The sequence below is a fragment of the Octodon degus genome, unplaced genomic scaffold (genome assembly GCF_000260255.1).
Source record: "Octodon degus isolate 3935 unplaced genomic scaffold, OctDeg1.0 scaffold00079, whole genome shotgun sequence".
In the NCBI taxonomy this organism is placed as follows: domain Eukaryota; kingdom Metazoa; phylum Chordata; class Mammalia; order Rodentia; family Octodontidae; genus Octodon; species Octodon degus.
Genome location: NW_004524655.1, coordinates 7598598 through 7607141, shown reverse-complemented (window position 1 = coordinate 7607141; position 8544 = coordinate 7598598). Strand labels below are relative to the sequence as shown.

General features: G+C 47.5%; 1 protein-coding gene and 1 pseudogene across 3 annotated transcripts in view; one reads left to right on the top strand and one right to left on the bottom strand.

Annotated features, from left to right (window-relative positions):
* Nucleotides 1–8544, top strand: part of Dao (D-amino acid oxidase) — a 54321-nt gene that overhangs the window by 13516 nt on the left and 32261 nt on the right. The window contains exon 1 of one of the 3 annotated variants that reach the window (XM_004636274.2): nt 799–1027. The exons of the other annotated variants lie outside the window; for them this stretch is intronic. The gene's annotated coding sequence lies outside the window, so the exon portion shown is untranslated. Of the gene's footprint in view, nt 1–798; nt 1028–8544 lie in introns of those variants that run through there. 3 annotated transcript variants of the gene reach the window in all.
* The window catches only part of LOC101575850, a 15703-nt pseudogene continuing 14737 nt past the window's right edge, over nt 7579–8544 (bottom strand).

The window sequence follows — 8544 nt, the reverse complement described above, 5'->3', positions numbered from 1 at the left end:
AAAAAGGAAAAAGAAGAGAGAAGAAGAGAGGAGAAGAGAGGAGAGGAGAGGAGAGGAGAGGAGAGGAGAGGAGAGGAGAGGAGAGGAAAGCAAGCAAGCAAAGGAGGGCAGGAGGGAAGAAGAAATACTAAGCTCTAAATATCTTGTGTGAATCTTCTTACATCTTTGCCCTTCTCTGTGTTGATGCTGCTAGATAGGGTGGTGGAGGCTGGACCCCTAAAGCTGACCTTAAGGATGCCTCCCCCAGAGCTGTTGGTCCCACTCTCTGGGCCTCAGTCTCCCTGTCTGTACAGATACCGAAAGATGCCTGATGAGCTTTTGCCTCCAGCAATCCCCACTCCAGGTCTGACCTTGGCAGAGGAAGGGCCTGGAGTGCTGCCGCTTGGTCTCTGGGATACGGGAGCAAAGAGCCACGCATCCCCACAGTCCCAACAGGCATCCTCTCAAGTCCCTCATCTGTCTAGTGTCCCAGAATGGCAGTGGGCTGGCCAGCCAGCTGGCCTAGAAGCCCCTGTCCTGTGCCTCTGGTGTCCACGCAGGGACTATAGGTGACACCCCTAATCCCACAGGCCCAGCCCACGGTGGCCCAGGGAACAACCCTCTCTCCACTAGTAGAAAGTGGGAAGTGGAGGACCATCTCCAGCTGGCCAGGGAGACTGACCTCCTTGTGCCCATCAGCTCTCCAAGAATCCCGCCCACCTGCCAGCCTCCCTCCTCCTGCTCGCCCTGGCCTGTGCACAGGGGCTTGGGATCAGCCAGAAAAGTCAGGCAGTTCTCAGTGACTGTGAGAAAAGGAGGCAAAGTGTCCTGGTGGCTGGGGCTGGGTCCAGGCCCTGGAAGCAGTGGTGCTGAACTCCACCCCAGGGCTGTGCCTATCCACCGCTCCAGACTTTGACCTTGTGCTCCAGACCCAGCAGGCAGGCAGAGGGCTGAAGACAAGACACCCCAGAACCAGGAGCCTCCCTGCAGGAAACAGGACTTTGTGTCCCCAGCAGCAGCCCCCTTTCTCAGGAAGTCCGGTGTGCGGGTAAGTGTCGGGTACACTTTTGACTGGAGTAGGGACGGAAGGTACAGTGTCTTCCCGGTAATGGCAGACAGTCTCAGCAAGAGAGCCTGAGCCAGGTGCTGAGGCACGGGCAGACACAGGAAGAGAGAGGAAGCTCTATCCGTGGAGTCAGGTAGCAATGCAGGTGAGTAACTTCCCTCACCAAGCCTCAGTTTCCTCTTGGCAACACGGAGATCTTACCTCGCCTCTTGCAGGACGAACCTGAGTCTCAGAAGAAGCTATGAATAGAAAGTAATCCCAGTACTCTAGGAGGCTGAGGCAGGATGATTACAAGTTACACCTCAACCTGGACAACTTAGTAATTTAGCAAGACCCTGTCTCAGAAAAAAAAAAAAGCAAAAAGAGCTGAGCATGTAGATTAGTACAAAAGCCCTGGGTTCAATACCCAGCACCACAAAATAAATGAACAAATAAATAAATAAATAACCTCTGAAAATACCAACCCATAAAACGTAGTGATATGGTTCAACTGGAAGAGCTGGTTGACGTTCATCATTCCTGTGCTTCACCTGTGACACTTTGATGTTCTTAGAACAAGGCCTTTGTATTCTTTGCTCTGTGGCAATCAGAGCCATAAACTGCCTCAGATTGCTTTCTAGGGCATGAGAGAGGTTATCAGCAAACAGAGACAAGTCTGAAAGACAAGCAGAAAAGTGTCAAGTGCCTGCTGATTGCAGGCTGCCTACATTTTTCTATGTTGTGAGGCAGGGAGCCCGGCAGGAACTGGGTCAGACCTGAACGCTATCCCACACCTGCAGAATGCACTTGGGTGAACGACTTCCCCTCCCCGAACTTTAGTCCTTGGCTATAGAGTGAAGGCATCAAAGTCCCTGTGTCTTACAGCAGTTACGAGGATCACAGGGATCACAACTGTACTGGATCTATATGTATATGGCAAGTGTCAGGGACCCAAATATGTTGGTTTGGTTCTCCTCTCACTCCATGCTTATGTATGGTATAATCATAAACATGGATGAATGTGTGTGTGTGTGTGTGTGTGTGTGTGCACATGAATGTTATTTATTTATTTATTTATTTGTTTTTCTGTATTTAGGGCAGGGTCTACAGTGTCTACAGGGTCCCACTATGTAGATGGACTCATAGTGATTCTCCTGTTTACAGCCTCCCAAGTACTGGGATTACAGGCGTGCATTACCATGCTCAGTCTTAATCACCTTCTCAGTGGCCCTGAAAGGGCCCAGCACAGCACACTAGGGATTGAACCCCGGCTCCGGTGCTCTGCCTAAGCAAGCACTTTAGTCTGCTGAGCTATCAGGCCAGCCCAAAAGTTCTTTTTAAATCTTTTATTTATGCATTTGGTACAGGGTCTCACTACACAGCTCCTACTCATAGTGATCCTCCTGTCTCAGCCTCCCCAGTGCTGGGATTCCAGGCATGTGCCACCACGCCTGGTTTTGGTGAGTGGCATGGTGCACCCAGGGTTCTTGGGATGATGGCATAGCATAGTGCCAGAGATTGAACCCAGGTCCTTGCACTTGCCAGACTGGCACTTAGATTGCTGAGCTATCTCCCTGGCCCCGGCTTCATATTTTTGGATGGGTATTCCAAGCATGCATGCTTGAAATAACTGGCATAAAATGGGAGAAATAACAACATTAACACAACATCAGCATCAACAAAGGAAATGATTAGCTTAATAACCGAGCTATGTATGCATAGATTTTGAAGTTCATTATCCATACGCTTGAATGATTTCACCCAAGCTGGGTCTGTTAGATCCTATAATCTGGCTCCCGCTTCTCATGAGCATCTCATGTACTTACATTGCATTTTGAGACACACAGTTGCTAGATCATCATTATCAAATTTGACATGTGTAGTATGGCTTTTCTTCCAAAGGGAATTAACTCAGATTAATTTTTAATTCTATTTCCACTACCACACTAAAAACTCCCAAGGACATCATGATTTAGGACTTTTTTTAAAGAATTAAAAAAATATATTTATTTATTTATTATGGGGTCTCACTATGCAGCTCAGACTCATAGTGATCTTCCTGTCTCAGCCTCCCCAGCACTGGGATTATAGGTGTGCACCACCATACCTGGTTCCAGGGCCAGTATGGGATCAAACTTGGGTCCTTGCACTTGCCAAGCAGGTGCTTAGACCACCGAACTATCTCCCCAGCCAATGGTTTAGGTTTTTGAAAAATGCAGAATGCTGAAACATTGGCTGTTTTTCTTTGTCCACATGGTCCTTGCATTGTTCTGATTATGTGACTTGGCAGCATAGTAAGGTGCACAGGCACAGCGACATGGGAGTCAGGCTGGCTTGGACTTTGCTTTTCCCCAAGTGGGCGTCTTGGCACATGACCTTCGCTTATCTGATCCTCAGCTGCCTCAGCTGCAAAATGGGCAAAACGGTGTCTTCTAGCCAAGCACACCAGCACATGCTTGTCGTCCCAGCACTCTGGGAGCCTGGGGCAGGAGGATCGCAATTTCAAGCCCATCCTGAACAGCATGAAGAAGACACCCTGTTGCAAAATAAAGTAAAATGAAACTGAACTGATAGTTTATTGTGAAGGCCCTGGGTTTATACCACAGTGAGACACACACAGAAAGTGCTCCGTGAAAAACCCACATCAGAGCATGCGTAAAAAGTCCTTCGCACAATGACTGACATGAACAAGGAGCTAAAAAACATAGTTGCTACTGTCATTGTCCCTGCATTGTCAGTTCTTTTCCCTGCCTTCCATAGCATAAGCCTTTATTAAAGCCTCATGGCAGGGGTTGGGGAGATAGCTTGGCAGCATAAGCGCCTGCCTGGCAGGTGCAAGGTCCCAAGCTCAATCCTTGGTATTGCAAAACAAAACAAACAAAAAAACCCCAACTCACTTCTGTAGCCCAGGCTGGCCTCAAGCTCACTCTGATCCTGCTGCCCCAGCCTCCCCAGTGCTGGGATTACAGGTATGCGCCACCATGCCCAGCCTTCAGTTTCCCCATTCTTATAAGAACACCTGGTTCTTCTTTGAAGTTTTGCACCTTGAAGACTGACTTCCATCCTGTTCTTGTCCCTCTTATTCTTGGGCAAAGCCATGGTGTTGCCCCAGCTCCTCCCACTACCACTGCTCTTTGGCCTTGCTTTGGTCCTAAATCTCTTCTTCTAATCTAGGAGGCTCCTAGGCTTATTATTTTATTTATTTATTTATTTATTGGCAGAACTGGGGATTAAACTCAGGCTCTTGCACTTGCCAGGCCAGCGCTTATTCTACTGAATCATTTCCCCGGCTATTATTATTATTATTATTATTATTATTATTATTATTATTATTATTATTATTATTTTGGTCTTTTTGATACAAGGTCTCACTCTGCAGTTCAGGCTAGCATTGAGCTCACTTTGCGGCCTAGGCTGGTCTCAAACTCTCTCTCAATGATCCTGCCGCAGCCTCCCGGGATTATAGGTGTGCCTCACCACATCTGGCTCCTGAGCATTTTCAAATGCTCCTCTTCTTCCACTACAAACATTGCTGTTTTATAGCCAGCTCTTTTTTCTCAATCCTTTGCTGATTTTCTGTGGGCATGTGAAAAAGGAGAAGTGCAGCTCTGGGAAAAGCAGACCTGGCTAAGAGCTCCCATCCCCAGCTCTTTCTTGTCATCCTATGACCTTAAATAGCTGACCTTGTTCTCTGTGAGCCTCAGACCTTCATCTGTGAACTGAACACAGTGACCTTCCTTCCTGTAATACACTTTGTTAGTATTTTCTCTTTTGATCCTCCTAAGAACTCCATCCATCTATCCTCACCCAGTCAAGTTAAGGAACTTGCCCAGGGTCACACAGCCGGCACAGCCAGGCTGAGGCTATGAACCTGTATCTATCTGACCATCAGCCTGAGCTGCCTCCTTTTCCAAAGTTGTCTCTCAGATTTACCATGAGAAATTCGGAGAACACAGGCAAAACCTCGTTCCTCTACATTTTATTGTTAAAACACCATTACCTCCCCAGAGATTATGAAGAGACAGAACCAGAGAAGGAAAGGAACTTGATAAAGGTCACACAGTGAACCAGAGAGACACCAAGTCAGGTTTCTTTTTCTTCCTTTCTCCTCTTTTATATCCAGTGGATTTTGTTCTTGTCACCCCCCCCCCCACGTGGGTTAGGGGACAGGTGCTAGGGGACACAGTAGGCCTGCCATGTCAGGAAGGCTAACTTTGTGTCAGGCTCCTCATTGCATCTTCAGGACAACTCAGGAGAGTGGGCTTGCTCCGTTTTACTGCTGGGGTGATCACCGTCTCTCTGGCCCAGCGCAGGAGGAGACAACAGCCAGGAGAGGGTCTGTTCCCCCTGCCCCCAGGATCCTCGCTCAGGTCCAAGCTGGAGCAAGAGTGGCCTGGGAGAAGGACACTTTCTGCTTGCTGAGTCTATCTCCAATTTGGCTTTGGAAACCCCGACTGTGTCCAGTTCTTGTGAGTGGGAGCCATTTCTCCCTGTTTCCAAAACTAGGCCATACTGAGAGCTTCCTGCTGTTCAGGGTCGTAGGCCCGGGTTGCCAGGAGCCACGGTCTGCGGAAAAACAGTGCTGAGGCAAGAGGAGGGAAAGCCGAATTTGGCTCTTCCGGGCACAGACAGTCCTCTTGTTTGGCCTCAGCCAGAGCCTGCAGAGTGGATCAAGGTCAAAAGCTGCTAGACCTTCTCTGCACCCGCTAGTGTCCCCATGGGCAGAACAGGCATGCTCGCCTGTGGTCTGCAGCTCTGGGCCAAGCCTGCTGGGTGGAAGGGGTGGTTGCTATGGTGACGGCAGCGTCCTGCATTCCTGAGAATGCCTCGGCCAAGGGGTGAGCCCTCTGCGCCTCTGTCAGGCCGCACTGTGTCCCTGCGGTGGTGGCCTGACCATGGCTGGGCCTGGAGGTGACATCCCCCAGGACCCCTGAACATCTTCAGAGCCTTCCTTGCTGGAGGATTCAAGAAAACTCAAGCATAGGAATAAAGACAATGCAAGAATTGAGGCCAGCAACTTCTTAGAAAGTTAGGACAAGGGCTGGGGAGATAGCTCAGTAGAATAAGCGCTTGCCTGTCAAATGCAGGGTCTTGAGTTCAATCCCTGGTACTGCAAGCAAAAAAAAAAGTTAGGACGAATTGGTTTTAAAAGTTGCTGTAGGAGGCGGGGCATGGTTGTGCAGGCCTGTAATCCTAGTACTCTGGAGGCCACTACATCTGGCTCCTTTAAAACTTTTTTTGAGGGAAGGGTTCCAGGGATTGAACTCAAGACCTTGTGCTTTCCAGGAAGGAACTTATGCCGCTAAGCTAACTTCCCAGCCCTCCTTTAAAACTCTTGATGACTTGAAACTTTCTAAATGGACTAGCTTATCAAGTAGTCCGAAAGTATTTATTTCAGATTATTAATATAATTGAATTTTGTCACAGTCACAGTATCAGAGTTACTGGCTGGAGATGTCAAATACAACAAGTCTGTTGATGTCTGGGCCATTGGTTGTCTGGTTAATGGGAATACTCCTGGGGGAGCCCTGTTTCTTGGAGAATATCCACCACTCTATCATATCATGATGTGTTTAGGGAATTTAATTCAAAAACACCAGCAGCTATGCTATAAAAAATTCGTGTTGGCTGGGGTGTGATTGCCCAGAATCAAGGAAACAGAACCTCTCGAAAGAAGCTATGTAAACTTGAAATTGTGACGGATTTAGCAAAGAAATGCTTGCATGGTGACCCATATGAAAGGCTGTTCTGTGCTGAACCCCTTCACCATGGCTTCCTTGCTGAGATTCTCTCAGAAACTAATTTTAAAAAAGGAAAGAAAATGCAATGCTGGGGTTGGTGATGCACATCTGTAACCCCAGTATGTGGGAGGCTGAGGCAGGAGTATCATTATAAGTTTGAGGCCAGCATGGGCTACATTGTGAGTTCATGGCCAGCCTAAACTACATAGTAAGACCTTGTCTCTAAGCACAATCAACAATAATAATAAAATTAAAAAGGTTTTATTTCCTTTTTGCTTCAATTCTTTTTTTAAATCCCTTTTCCCTCCCTTTCCCCTCTCTCTACCTCATATGCCCCTTCCCATTTGAAAAAGATCTCCCTGCCTCCTAGTATCTGTCTTTTACTTTGCTCTTGTTTGGGTTTTTCATGTAATAGAAACCAGGGATATCAAAACTTGTGTGTTTGATTTGTTTTATAATATAATGGTCTGAACCCATCCTGCATGCCTTGCTGGCCCTGCCGCTGGGGCACACTGAACCACTGTGTCCAGGCATGGTGGCGCACACCTGTAATCCCAGCGCTAGGGAGGCTGAAAACAGGAGGATCACTAAGAGTCTGAGCTGTGTAGTGAGACCCTGTACAAAATACACACACACACACACACACACACACACTCACAAAGAAAAAAAAATATGGTCTCAAGATGCATCCAGGTACCTACAAATGTCTCAAGTTTATCCTTTTTTTTTTTTTTTTTCACAGCAGACCATGCTGACTTCATTAGGGCAAGTGGATTTCACTTGCAAGGAAGAATGTGAGGTGCCTATGTCACTCTACATGGGCTGCTCCCGGGGTCTGGTCATAATATGCCACCACAGTGGGGGCAAATCACCTTCCCTTCTGGCAGGAGGCAGAGCTTTGGTCTTGGGACCGTCAGGTGGAGTTTCCTCCTGCAGCTGCTAAACCTCTCAATCCCCGCTTTCCACCCGGAGTTTCTTCCACTGCTCTCTTTTGGCAAAGTAATCGGGATACGTGGCCTTCTCTGAGGGGTGCCAGTGATCTAGGCACCATTCTGGATACTTGTAGCACTCGTATCTCTCTCATGAGGTCTCCCCAGGTGAGTCAGGGAAGATGCACAGCTGTGGGTGCTGACACTGCCGGAATTCTTCTTCCGCTGCCTTCCGAAGCTGGGTGGCCTTCATCATATCCCTCTCATTCTTATGTTCTTCAGACTGGGCTCTCAACAAACAAGCAAAGTACCAGTATTTGTGCCTGTGCACACACGACTCGAGGTGGCGCAGCGCCCGCTTATATGGCCGCAGCACCTTCTGCTGGTGGGTCAGATAGGCCATTGGCGCTACGTTTATCCTTCATTATGGCAGAATAGTACTGTATTATGTATTAACAGCACATTTTCTTTGCCTCTTCATTCACTGATGGACAGGTAGGCCATTTCCAAGATTTAGTTATTGTGAATTGTGTGTCTATAACATGCACAAGCATGTATGACTGTAATATGATGACTAACTCTTTGGGGAAGATACCTAGGAGGGGAATAGCTGGGTCAACTGGAACATCTATTTTTAGGGTTTTTTGAGGAATCTCAACATTGATTTTCATAGTGATTGTATTAGGTTACTTTCTCAACCAACAATGTGGAGGGTTCCTTTTTCCTTGCGGCCACATCAGTGTCTGTTAATATTTGATATTTTGATATAATTCTTCTTTCTGGAGTGGGACAGGGTCTTCAGTATTGTTTTAATTTGCATTTTTCCAATGGTGAGAGATGGTAAACATTT